The following is a 13,718-nucleotide window of genomic DNA, read 5'->3' as shown; positions in this document are numbered from 1 at the left end:
TAGACTAGTACAAAAGGTGAAGTCACACGGGATCAGGGGTGAGCTGGCAAGGTGGATACAGAACTGGCTAGGTCATAGAAGGCAGAGAGTAGCAATGGAAGGATGCTTTTCTAATTGGAGGGCTGTGACCAGTGGTGTTCCGCAGGGATCAGTGCTGGGACCTTTGCTGTTTGTCGTATATGTAAATGATTTGGAGGAAAATGTAACTGGTCTGATTAGTATGTTTGCAGACGACACAAAGGTTAGTGGAATTGCGGATAGCGATGAGGACTGTCAGAGGATACAGCAGGATTTAGATTGTTTGGAGACTTGGGCGGAGAGATGGCAGATGGAGTTTAATCCGGACAAATGTGAGGTAATGCATTTTGGAAGGTCTAATGCAGGTAGGGAATATACAGTGAATGGTAGAACCCTCAAGAGTATTGACAGTCAGAGAGATCTAGGTGTACAGGTCCACAGGTCACTGAAAGGGGCAACACATGTGGAGAAGGTAGTCAAGAAGGCATATGGCATTCTTGCCTTCATTGGCCGGGGCATTGAGTATAAGAATTGGCAAGTCATGTTGCAGCTGTATAGAACCTTAGTTAGGCCACACTTGGAGTATAGTGTTCAATTCTGGTCGCCACACTACCAGACTGATGTAGAGGCTTTAGAGAGGGTGCAGAAGAGATTTACCAGAATGTTGCTGGTATGGAGGGCATTAGCTATGAGGAGCGGTTGAATAAACTCGGTTTGTTCTCACTGGAACGACGGAGGTTGAGGGGCGACCTGATCGAGGTCTACAAAATTCTGAGGGGCATAGACAGAGTGGCTAGTCAGAGGCTTTTCCCCGGGGTAGAGGGGTCAATTACTAGGGGGCATAGGTTTAAGGTGAGAGGGGCAAGGTTTAGAGTAGATGTACGAGGCAAGTTTTTTACACAGAGGGTAATGGGTGCCTGGAACTCGTTACCGGAGGAGGTGATGGAAGCAGGGACGATAGTGACATTTAAGGGGCATTTTGACAAATACATGAATAGGATGGGAATAGAGGGATACGGACCCAGGAAGTGTAGAAGATTGTAGTTTAGTCGGGCAGCATTCTCGTCACGGGCGTGGAGGGCTGAAGGGCCTGTTCCTGTGCTGTACATTTCTTTGTTCTTTGTTCTTTGAGAATCTGAGAGTGAGGTGTCCAGATGAAGCAGTTCCACTCTGCCTCAAAGCTGTGGTTATAATGCAAAGCAACTCTTCTGCTTGGTAAGAAAGTACATGGGGCAGTACGGCAGCACAGTGGTTAGCACAGTAGCTTCACAGCTCCAGGGTACCAGGTTCAATTCCAGCCTTGCGTAACTGTCTGTGCGGTGTCTGCACGTTCTCCTCGTATCTGCGTGGGTTTGCTCCGGGTGCTCTAGTTTCCTCCCACAGTCCAAAAATCTGCAGGTTAGGTGGATTGGCTATGATAAATTGCCCTTCGTGTCCAAAAAGGTTGGGTGGGATTACTGGGTTACGGGGATAGGGTGGAGGCGTGGGCTGAAGTGGAGTGCTCTTTCCAAGGGCTGGTGCAGACTTGATGGGCCAAATAGCCTCCTTCTGCACTGTAATTTCTATGATTCTATGATGCATGGGCAATGTTTATGAATGCACACGGCCCAATTTTACTTCCAGACTGGTTTTTAGTGAGTTAGGAATTCACTTGCTATTCGAAGAAATGAAGCCTGAGGTTAACTCTTGGGTGTCATTTAAAACATGACCGTGAGCAGCAGAAAACTGCTCAGACCAGCTAGGTGAGGGATTTAGCTGTCAAGGGACTCGTCCACATGAGCCTTACAATACTGCTCCTCCTGGCCCCATTTTGTCAGGAGAGCTATCAGCTCCTGGCGTAGCCATCTCAGATGTCCACCTGCAAAGGACCATGGGAATTATGGCCAACCCAGGACTCAGACAGACTCAGAGCTTGTGTGTGTATTTGCAACCCGGATAGCTAGACGCGATCGAAACCCGCACTCGTTTGCATTCTAATGGCCATTTCCCCAGAACAAAAGAACTGTACTCAGGTAACCGATACAGATACAGACTAATCGGCGCCACTCCCTTTACTCAGGGAGCCCAAACAGCCAAGGTCAATGACCGCTAAGGACACTCCCAGCCATCAAGGCACCCGCCCATATATTGGCCAAAATCGAAGGCAGTGATCGAAGCCTGTCGAATTATTGGGTCCAAGTTAAGGACCGCCCCAGAGAGCGCAAAACCCCAAAGGGATAAGAAGAGACACAGCCATGTGCTCGGTCTCTCTTGGATCAAGCCTATGCCGACCCAAGTGCAGCATAACGACCAGACAGACAAGTTCAAGACCAACGATCGCAATCAGACGGATGAGCCGAGCAGAAACAGAGCCATTTCTTCCACCCAGCCACGCAAGATCGGGACAAAGGCCTTGTCCATCTGCATAGAGCCGGTTGCCCTGAAGTTAAGTAAAGGTTTGTGGTATTATAGGTATTACGGTACCTGATAGGCTGAAGCACCATTGGTGGAAACTGTATGCTTTCTATTGGTTAGGATGTATAGTAGCTCCGCCCTGCTAGGCGGGGTATAAGAACCTGTGCCACCCCAGCAGCCTTCATTCTGTACCTGAGCTGCTGGGGGAAATATCCAGCTTATTAAAGCATTCAGTTGGACTACAACCTCGCTTTAGTGGTCAATGATCGTGCATCAATTTAATGAGCTATTTCTTTTTAAGAAGAAAGGATGGAGCTCCAAATCAAGCCGGAGTGTCTGCAACTTGATTAACGGAACTCAGCGGCAATCTTCAAGCACTGGCTGGCATGCTTTAAAGGGTATCTCGGGACAGCCGTAAACACACCCATGGGAGAGCAGAAACTGCACGTCCTACACTCAAGGGTGAGCCCGGAGATTTACACCCTCATTGAGGAAGCGGAAAACTTCGATGCAGCAATAAAGCTGCTAAAAGGACACTATATTCGCCCGGTAAACCAGGTATACGCCCGGCACCTGCTTGCAACAAGGCGACAAACTCCTGGGGAATCGCTGGAAGAATTCTACCGTGCACTCCTGGTGTTGGGGAGAAGCTGCAGCTGCCCACAAGTTTCGGCGAGCGAACACACAGAACTCTTAGTCCGGGACGCTTTCGTGGCAGGTATGCTATCCTCACAAATCCACCAGCGACTGTTAGAAAAAGACACTCTGGGTCTCAGGGAGACACGGGCCCTTGCAGGCTCCCTGGACGTGGCCTCCAGGAACGCCCGCGCTAATGTTCCCGACCGGGCGGCAGCCCCCTGGGCAGCGTGGAACCCCTCCGCGGCCGACCCTGAGACTTCCCCCATCCCCCCACAGGCCTGCGCTGCAAGGCAGCCTGGCAACCCCGGGGGGTCCCACTGCTACTTTTACGGTCAGGCCAAGCACCCCCGCCAGCGCTGCCCGGCCTGCGCATCCACCTGCAAGGGATGCGGCAAAAAGGGCCATTTCACGGGGGTATGTCAGGCCCGTGCAGTTGCCGCAGTCTCCGGCGGCAAATGCGGACCGCAACCACAAACTTCTCCACGGTCCCCGTGCGGCCAGCAGTCGCCGCCATCTTCATATTCCAGGGCCACATGCGGACACCGGGCGCCGCCACTTGTTCCGAGGACACCACATTGGAGGGATGGGCACCGCCATTTTGTGCACCCCCAGCCATGTGCTACCAATGGGAGCCGCCATCTTGGATGAACCCCCAGGACCCCAGCTCGGCTGACCACGCGCTGCCCGAAGAGAACTCTCAACTGCTGCGATTAGCCTCGGTGACCCTGGATCAGTCCCGGCCTCGAACACTCTCAACTGCTACAATGACCGTATTCATCAACGGGCACGAGACGTCCTGCCTAATCGACTCTGGGAGCACGGCGAGCTTCATACACCCTGACACGGTAAGGCTCTGTTCTCTCCTCATCCACCCCGTTAATCAAAAAATCTCCCTGGCCTCCAGTTCACACTCAGTGGAGATAAAGGGGTTTTGTGTAGCAAACCTCACAGTCCAGGGAAGGGAGTTCAAAAGTTTCCGTCTCTACGTCCTTCCCACCTCTGCGTGGCTACACTCCTGGGTTTAGACTTCCAGTGTAACCTCCAAAGTCTAACCTTCAAATTTGGCGGCCTATACCCCCCCTTTACTGTCTGCGGCCTCGCGACCCTTAAGGTCGACCCGCCTTCCCTGTTTGCGAACCTCACCCCGGATTGCAAACCCGTCGCCACCAGGAGCAGACGGTACAGTGCCCAGGACCGGACCTGTATTAGGTCAGGGGTCCAAAGGCTACTGAGGGAAGGGGTCATTGAAGCCAGTAACAGCCCCTGGAGAGCTCAAGTAGTGGTGGTAAAGACCAGGGAGAAGCATAGGAAGGTCATCGACTATAGTCAGACCATCAACCGGTTTACGCAGCTGGACGCGTACCCTCTCCCCCGCATATCCGACCTGGTAAACAGGATCGCGCATTATAAGGTCTTCTCCACGGTGGATCTCAAGTCCGCCTACCACCAGCTCCCCATTTGCACTAGTGACCGCAAATACACTGCCTTCGAGGCAGATGGGCGGCTCTATCACTTCTTATGGGTTCTCTTTGGTGTCACTAACGGGGTCTCGGTCTTCCAACGGGGGATGGACCGAATGGTTGAACTGTACGGTTTACGGGCAACATTCCCGTATCTCGATAATTTCACCATCTGCGGCCATGACCAGCAGGACCACGACACCAACCTCTGAAAATTTCTCCAGGCCGCAAAAATCCTTAAACTTATATACAACAAGGATAAATGTGTGTTGAGCACCGACCGCCTAGCCATCCTCGGCTACGTAGTGCGAAATGGAGTTATAGGCCCCGACCCTGAACGCATGCATCACCTTATGGAGTTCCCCCTCCCTCACTGCTCCAAGGCCCTGAAGCGTTGCCTAGGGTTTTTTAGCTACTACGCCCAGTGGGTCCCCAACTATGCGGACAAGGCCCGTTCCCTGATCCAATCCACTGCTTTTACTCTGTCGATAGAGGCCTGCCAGGCCTTCAGCTGCATCAAAGCAGACATTGCAAAGGCCACGATGCGCGCCATCGACGAGTCCCTCCCCTTCCAGGTCGAGAGCGATGTGTCTGACGTAGCTCTAGCGGCCACCCTCAACCAAGCGGGCAGGCCTGTGGCTTTCTTCTCCCGCACTCTCCATGCTTCCGAAATTCGCCACTCCTCGGTCGAAAAGGAGGCCCAGGCCATAGTAGAAGCTGTGAGACATTGGAGGCATTACCTGGCCGGCAGGAGATTCACTCTCCTCACGGATCAACCGTCGGTTGCTTTCATGTTTGATAATGCACAGCGGGGCAAGATCTTGCGGTGGAGGATCGAACTCTCCACCTACAACTACAAAATTTTGTATCGTCCCGGGAAGCTAAATGAGCCTCCTGATGCCCTGTCCCACGGCACATGTGCCACCGCATAAGTGGACCGCCTCCGAGCCCTCCACGAGGACCTCTGCCACCCGGGGGTCACTCGCTTTTTCCATTTTGTCAAGATCCGCAACCTGCCCTACTCCATCGAGGAGGTCAGGACAGCCACCAGGGACTGCCAAATCTGCGTGGAGTGCAAACCGCACTTCTACAGGCCAGAGAAAGCGCACCTGATAAAGGCTTCCAGTCCCTTTGAACGCCTCAGCATGGACTTCAAAGGCCCCCTCCCTTCCACCGATCGCAACACATACTTCCTGAACATGATTGATGAGTACTCCCGGTTCCCATTCGCCATCCCCTGCCCTGACATAACCGCAACCACCGTCATCAAGGCCCTCCATAGCATCTTTGCATTGTTCGGGTTTCCCGCTTACATACATGGTGATAGGGAGTCCTCCTTTATGAGCGACGAACTGCGTCAATTCCTGCTCAGCAAGGGCATCGCCTTGGGCAGGACGACCAGTTACAACCCCCGGGGTAACAGACAGGTAGAGAGGGAGAACGGAACAGTCTGGAAGACCGTCCTACTGGCCCTACGGTCCAGGAACCTCCCAGTCTCCCGATGGCAGGAAGTCCTCCCGGATGCCCTTCACTCCATCCGGTCACTGCTTTGTACCACCACCACCCAGACACCTCACGAACGTCTCCTTGTCTCCCCTAGGAAGTCCTCCTCTGGGACCTCGCTCCCGGCCTGGCTGGCAGCACCCGGACCCATCCTGCTCCGAAAACACGTGCGGGCGCACAAGTCGGACCCGTTGGTCGAGAGGGTCCATCTGCTCCATGCTAACCCCCAGTACGCCTACGTGGCATACCCCGACGGCCGACAAGATACGCTCTCCCTACGGGACCTGGCACCCGCCTGAATCCCACGCACACCCCAGCCACCAGTCACACCCTCCCCTCCACCGCAGCACCTTACAGGAGGATCAGTCCTTTCACCGGCCCCGTCTAGGCCCCCCAACCCACCGACGCTCCCCGCAGGCGCTCCCTTCCCAGGTCAACCGTTTTCCCCACCAGCGCCGTCTAGGGGTGCCGAACCTGCCATGGAGATCGAAGCCACACTCCCGGAGTCACAGACGCCCGCGCCTCCACCGGAGTCACTGCCGAAGCTCCGACGATCCCCGATCGACTGATTGCTTCATTGTAAATTGTAAACTGTAACCTGTAAATGTAAACCATCAAATATACATTGCTATCAGAATTGTAAATAGTTACAAAACACTGTATGGAGGTTTACGGTACCTCCATAACTAATTCTACCACGTTGCCATGTTTTGTCGTTTTCAGGCCACCACCCCCGCCGGACTCTTTTTTAACAGGGGGTGAATGTAGTATAGGTATTACGGTACCTGATAGGCTGAAGCACAATTGGTGGAAACTGTATGCTTTCTATTGGTTAGGATGTATGGTAGCTCTGCCCTGGTAGACGGGGTATAAGAACCTGTGCCGCCCCAGCAGCCTTCATTCTGTACCTGAGCTGCTGGGGGAAACATCTAGCTTATTAAAGCCTTCAGTTGGACTACAACCTCGCTTTAGTGGTCATTGATCGTGCATCAAGGTTATTGTAGTTGTTAGGTGTAGTTTACCTTGCAGTGTTTTGTGTTGCATGTCGAAGTAATCCTTGTGTGTAAATAAACCATCTTTGAACTTGAACTGACTAACTGGTTGTGTGGTCCCTTGATCGATATCCGGTAAAGCCTTGTGGTGGTATCATTTGATACCTGGCGACTCTAAAGAGAATCATTATTAATTGGCAACATTTTTGGTGACTCTGGTGGCGATTGGCAACATTACTGGCGACATCTGACGGGACTTGAATTAGAAGTGATTTTGTCACTCCGAGAGAACCCACAAACTTTGAAATCCAATTGCGTGAAAGAGAAAGAACCACAAGTGCAAGCCCATATCGACCAAATCTCCGAATTTCAGAAGTGTGTACTAACCTGCATGTGTACTAACAGGGATATAAGGTAAACACGTTAGATTGTGTCAAAACAATCGAGGGAATTGTGAATCGGAAAATAGCTTAGGCCATACCCGCAGTTCAAATCGCCGCCTTATCCCCCTGTCCCAAATTAACGATAGGAAACAGAGATTAACGGTAGGAAAAGAGATATTAGAAGCAATGGCCACAAAAGCGATGGAATGTTTAACGAACCCACAGGAACCCGAGGTCGCAGCGACCAACAGAGCAGAGCAGTGCCCCACATGGGAAGAAGAGTTGAGGAAGTATTTAAAGAGGAAAGGATGGCACCTTTGGTTTGAGTTTTGTTCAAATGAAGAGTCAGGTCCAGGAAGCAGAGGACAAACTTGGTGGGACAACCTAACCGAGGTGCATAAGAAAAATGCAGCGTAAGTGCGAAAGCCGATGGCAATAGTGTCCTGTTTGGCACAGTTGCGAGGCACAGAGGAAGTCGTGAGGATGCTCCGCAGGCAGCTAGTTGAGAAAGAAGAGAAGAATGAGGGAAACAATAGTGAAAGTGAAAAGATTATTGAGCAACTCCGGGATCAGTTGGCAGCTAAAGATAAAGAGATGGCTGATGTTAAACGGGCAGACCAATCTTGTTTAGTTCACCTTAGCAGCTTTCAGACCCAGTACGCTAAAGCCTACCAAGATACACAGCGCACAGTCTTGGTACGAGAAGAGACAGAACAGCAGGTAGCACAGTTAACGAGTCAATGCGCGGATTTAAAGGCAGCTTTCGGAGCACTCCATAGCTCCACTACAGAACAAAGACAGAGCACAGTGGACCACGCGAAATGTAGACAACAAATAGAGAAGTTGCAGTCACTGCTTTCAGTGCAAAATGGATTTAGGTACACTTTTGGACAAAATTTAGATGAGGAAGGTGCCCCCAATTGGCAAGAACGAAATGAAACTGTCCAGAGATATGTGGAGGACACAGAAAATCACAATAGAGCCCCCCCATGCCCCGAAAAGGAAAGCACCCGCTCACCGACTGCACAGGCAGCACACACCCCCATGAATCCGGTCACCACACAGCGCAAGTCATCGGATCGGGAGGAGCCCGATTGCGTTTACACAACCCCATTATCCATCACCCTACTGAGAGATGCCTGCGCTAAAATTGATCCATTTGAACCCACCACAGACCCACATAATTTCTTTGAGAGAGTACGACAGCAAATGGTTATGTACGGTCTCGACGAAAGAGAGGAACTTAAACTTATACTAATGAGCCTTGGCCAGTCCCTCAGCTCAGCTTTGCCAGAACCCCAGAATGTAGGAGGAGGAACCCTACAGGAGATGAAAACGGCCATTTTAGATGCAATCGGGTACAATGTGTAGAAGGTTTAAACCGCTGTAGGCAAAAGAAGGGAGAGCATCTGACTGCATTTGCAGGTCGCCTTTGGATCCATTTTAAGGCAGTATTTGGGGATTTGAACTGCGCACACTTAAATGAGGACGACACCACTAAATGGTCCCGCACATTAGTCTCCCACGCCACAGAAGCAGGTCAAAAGGCTTGTGTGAATTACGATCCCACAGACCAAACACACAATGAAGTGTGGGTATTAAAGAGACTCTCCAGAGCTTGGGAACAATCCCTACACAGGAAGGCAGATCAGGAACAGTTAGATGCAAATATGCACCCAGTCAGGAGTAACCAGGTACCAGCATGGATAAATGAGGGTAGACATGAAGGACAGTACCCCAGAGCACAGGCACAACAAGGTTGCTATAATTGTGGACACATGGGACATTACGCCCGCGAATGCCGACAAACCCCCCCGAACCAGCAATGCCACCAACAACCAGGCCCCCTGTTGTGTTATGTAATTTGGAATAACACATGCTGCCACTTGATGCAGTTTTGAGTAAAAGATGCTCCAGAATTTGAAGTGAGTTCAATGTGTTTTATTGAACTGTTAGCACAGTTCTCAATGAGTTCGACTCTCTGCTAATCTAAATGTAGTAACTCAGTCTTACTGAACCAGCCTTGCTCTAAGCCACGTGCTGGGGTGTGATGCTGAGGATACACCCTGTCTCACTCTGTAGATGTTGGCCTGTGGAAAGAGGCGGGGTGTGAGTGTCTCATCCCTTTTACAGTGCGATACCACCCCTGAGTATCCTGACTGCTCATTGGTCGTGTCCTATTCTATGTGTTCATTAGCTGCATGTTTGCATATCATGACTGTGGTGTTGGGTGCTCTGGTGCACAGATGAGCCAACACAGTTGTATGTGGTACAACTCTATTTTATTATAACTCTTATAATACAGTTCGTTCCGGATACTCTGCACGTGCTGTCTCCCTGAGTGTGTTTGGTAACCAATGTGTCCTGGTTCTCCTCTGCAGCTAATACTGACCACCGGGGGTCGTGTCTGTGCTTTTATATCTTTCTGTCATTGGTTGTGGTGTTGTGTGTTCTGATTTGTCTGTTGGTGTGTCTATCATGATGTGTGTGTTTGAATATCATGACATCCCCCCTTTTTACAAAGATATGTGCCTACGTGGTTATAAATATAATTGTGTCGTGAGTGCATCGAAGAGTGTGTGTGTGTGTTATGTACAGCGTGTGTATATGACGTAACTATTTACATGGGGCGATGTCGGGTGCGTCACACTAACAAGGTTGTACCATAACAAAACTTGGATGCGAGAGAAAAAAAAAACTTGAACATTGGTCTGGTCAGACGATATCTGGAACAATAAACAACAACAGGTTATAATACAGAAGTGTTTGACTTTTTGAACGTATGAACAGCGTTATAAGTCCAGTCTAATGGGTGACCGCCTCAAGAATGGGCTGGTCCTCAAGCCGGTTCAGCTGTGGAGATTTGGGGTCACACTGGTTCACCTTGGACTGTTGGAGGTGATGCTGTTGCCGAAGTCTCTACTTTACCATTTGTTGTACTTCGTGCAGTGCTTGGTTTTTTCATTCGTGCAAATATAACATTCAACATCTTTGTTAGTGGTGCCTTGGCTGTGGTTTGGTTCTGGTGGCGATGGAAGGGGCATGATCCGTGGCATCTCCACGAAGTCATCCTTGGGAACCAGTGGAGGATCCGGCGTGTGCGTACGGTTCAGTTGCGAGCGTGGAAGGCGGCGCAAAGCTCGCTGATTGCGCCTACGCACCAATCCATCCGCCCTGCATGCCAGGAACAAGGTGGAGTCTTTTTCTTTTTATGTTTGTGGTGGATGGCATCTTGTAGCCGATGGGTGGTTGCCATCGAAGTAGCACCATCACTAATATCATGCAAGGCGATGACTGTGCCAGATGTGGAAGTTGGCCGAGACCGTGTACGCTGGTTCCGGCCACCTGCTGTGCCGGAAGGGCGACTCCGCAGAGAAACGTCGAAGCATGTCGCCTTGGAGAGAGAATTGTTGCTCGCATCAACGTCTGGCGATGGCGCGAATTGGTGTGTCCATCTTGGACTGCCGGTGCTGGTTGCCACTGCCGACCCAGTGGGACTGCCACGCGATCCATTCCCTGTCGCCGTGGCATCCGCCGTCACCCTGAGCGTGCCATCACCGAGGCCGCGACACCGCCCGTCCGGAGCAAGGTCTGGCATGCGCGAATCAGAGTCGGCACTTGGCTGCTCCCCATCTGGAGTCCGGTCTGCCTTCCGTCGATGCCCCCCGTCCGGAGTCCCAACAGGTTCACTGGAGGCAGCCGAGATTCCCTGAAGCTGCACTTCTGGAGTCGGAACATGCAGGAATGCACCAACCAGTGGAGAGGGTCGAGCCATCGAGGGTGGAAGCGGTGCGCCGCCACCGCAGTCGTCAGTGGTCCCACCGTGATCGTCGAGTGCCTCGGTACGCACTAGGCGAGGTCTGTCACCTTGCACCTTTTGCATGGGAAGTGGGATGCTGTCGTCACTCGTCTCACATCCCGTGGATAGATCCTCATTAGCAGCTTGCTGTTCACTAGGGTTGGGTAAATTGTCAGAGTTTTCATCTGGTGGTGCACACCATGTCGGTGGACTGTCATTGTCTTGCCGTTGTCCTTCATTTGGGCTTTTCTTCTTTGGAATTTTAAATCTTCCCCCAGACATTGCAGAACCTTGTTTATTACCCCCAAATTCTCCCATAGGTATGGTCTCGAATATAGGATCCAATGTTTCTATCGACATTGTACTATTTTCCAAAGAACATTCCGTTTCACTTTTCTTCTCAGGTGCCTCATATGTATCTTTGTCTAATGTACATGCCTTCATGGTCTCTGGGTCTGATTTTGCTGGGACTGGCATGGTCACAGTCTCTCTTTTACTGTTCTCAATTGCCCACATTATACTCCCCATACATAACTGCTTAATCACTGGGGTTAGTGTGGTACAATGGATAATCGGGTCGACCTTATCTGCATCTTCACCATTAGTGGAAAGCACACTTGGTTCACTTGAAACTGCTGTGGGTTTTAAATTCGTTATCTGGCTACTCGATGTCGGTGTCCTCAGGATTCTTGCTCCAATGTTCTGCTCAATAATCAGTGGAGCGTGTATAGGTTCAATGCAATTAATGTTCCCCTCAAGGTTTGAAGAGTCATTACTGACTAACTGCTGGTCTCCGAAGTTGGGATTTTGCGGTGTTGTGTTGAAGGGAGACATTTGTCCCTGCTGTAGATATGATTCAGGTTGTGTTATTTCCATTACCTGAGGATCAATGTCTTGTCCATTTTTTCGATCCGTACTAAAACACTGGCAATTCTCAGTCTGCTCCTTGCAAGTTAAACATTCAATTAATTTCGTTAGCAAATCCTCAGCATCCTTCTGTGGCCGTGCAGCATTATTAATCTCTGTTCGGCTATAATGATCCTGAAGGTCAGCGCATAAACCTTTTTTCTTCGGGCTTGGACGAGGCGATTCCTTTGGCTTGTCTTCAGTTGGGCTTGAACAGTCTTCAGCGCTGTGCCCTTCATTGTAGCATGAGAGACCGTCATGTTCATGCTGCTTTGTAGTGGAGCATGGTAGGCTGTTATAGCCTTCTTGCTGTTCACGTGAGCATGGCAGACTTGCATCGTCTGCCGCTGGTTGGTCAGGAGAGGTTGCTAGACCCTCATGGTCTTGTTCCTGCAAGGACTGCGCTCTGGAGTCTTGCGTTCCTTCCATCGTGGAGTCCGTCCACGAGCTCTCTGTGGAGGCTTGTGACACTGGAGTCACTTCTTGTTCGTGCAAGGACTGCGCTCTGGAGTCTTGCGTTGCTTCTATCGTGGAGGCTGTCCACGAGCTCTCTGTGGAGGCTTGTGACACTGGAGTCACTTCTTGTTCGTGCAAGGACTGCGCTCTGGAGTCTTGCGTTGCTTCTATCGTGGAGGCTGTCCACGAGCTCTCTGTGGAGGCTTGTGACACTGGAGTCACTTCTTGTTCGTGCAAGGACTGCGCTCTGGAGTCTTGCGTTGCCTCTATCGTGGAGGCTGTCCACGAGCTCTCTGTGGAGGCTTGTGACACTGGAGTCACTTCTTGTCCGTGCAAGGACTGCGCTCTGGAGTATTGCATTTCTGCAATTGTGGAGTCTGTCCACGAGCTTGCTGTGGAAGCTTGTGACACTGGAGTCACTTCTGGTTCATGCGAGGACTGCACTCTGGAGTCTTGCATGTCTTCTTTCATAGAGTCGGGAACGTTGAGCGGGACGTGGACCACGCTCTGTGTGGCAGCAGGGCACTCTCCGTGTGCTTGCACCGCTCCCTGTCTGTTAATGTCAGGCTGCAGCATCATCCGGTACTGATAAGTTGGAACGTCATATCTGCTGGATTGAAGATCCTCAAATCCGAAAAATGAATCCGCATCTGCGTCGGATTCAATGTGGGGGCCGCCAATGTGCACCACGAAAGGTTCGTCCGAGTCATAGTCATATAGGACCACGGAGCTATCATTGGGCTCGCGAGGTCCGGAAACACTGTAAAGATCGTCATCGAAGTATTCAAGGTCGGAATCATCGGCTTGTGCGTAGGTAACTGCTTGTCGGAGGGTTCTTCGGAGGTCAAATTCATCTCCTGGGTCAATTTGCGGCACTGTGCTGTCATTCCAGGTGAGGGAAGGTTGTTTTACAGCTTTAACAGATTTTTGTTTTTTTGATTTGGGACGTTTCCCTTTTAAATTGGATTTGGGACGTTTCCCTTTTAAATTGGTGCAGTCTGGGGCCTCTGACATCCTGACGCTCGGTATGTAGCACGTAGGAAGCGACTGCGCATGCTCAGATCGCTGTTCCTTTACCGATGGCCGTTTTCTTGACTGCGCATGCGCAGCATCTCGCGCATGCGCAAACGAAACTTCCGGTTCTGCGCACTGCTCGCGCAACTGTGCT

This window comes from Scyliorhinus torazame, chromosome 1 (assembly GCF_047496885.1).
Source record: "Scyliorhinus torazame isolate Kashiwa2021f chromosome 1, sScyTor2.1, whole genome shotgun sequence".
In the NCBI taxonomy this organism is placed as follows: Eukaryota; Metazoa; Chordata; class Chondrichthyes; order Carcharhiniformes; family Scyliorhinidae; genus Scyliorhinus; species Scyliorhinus torazame.
This window is presented reverse-complemented; position numbering follows the sequence as displayed.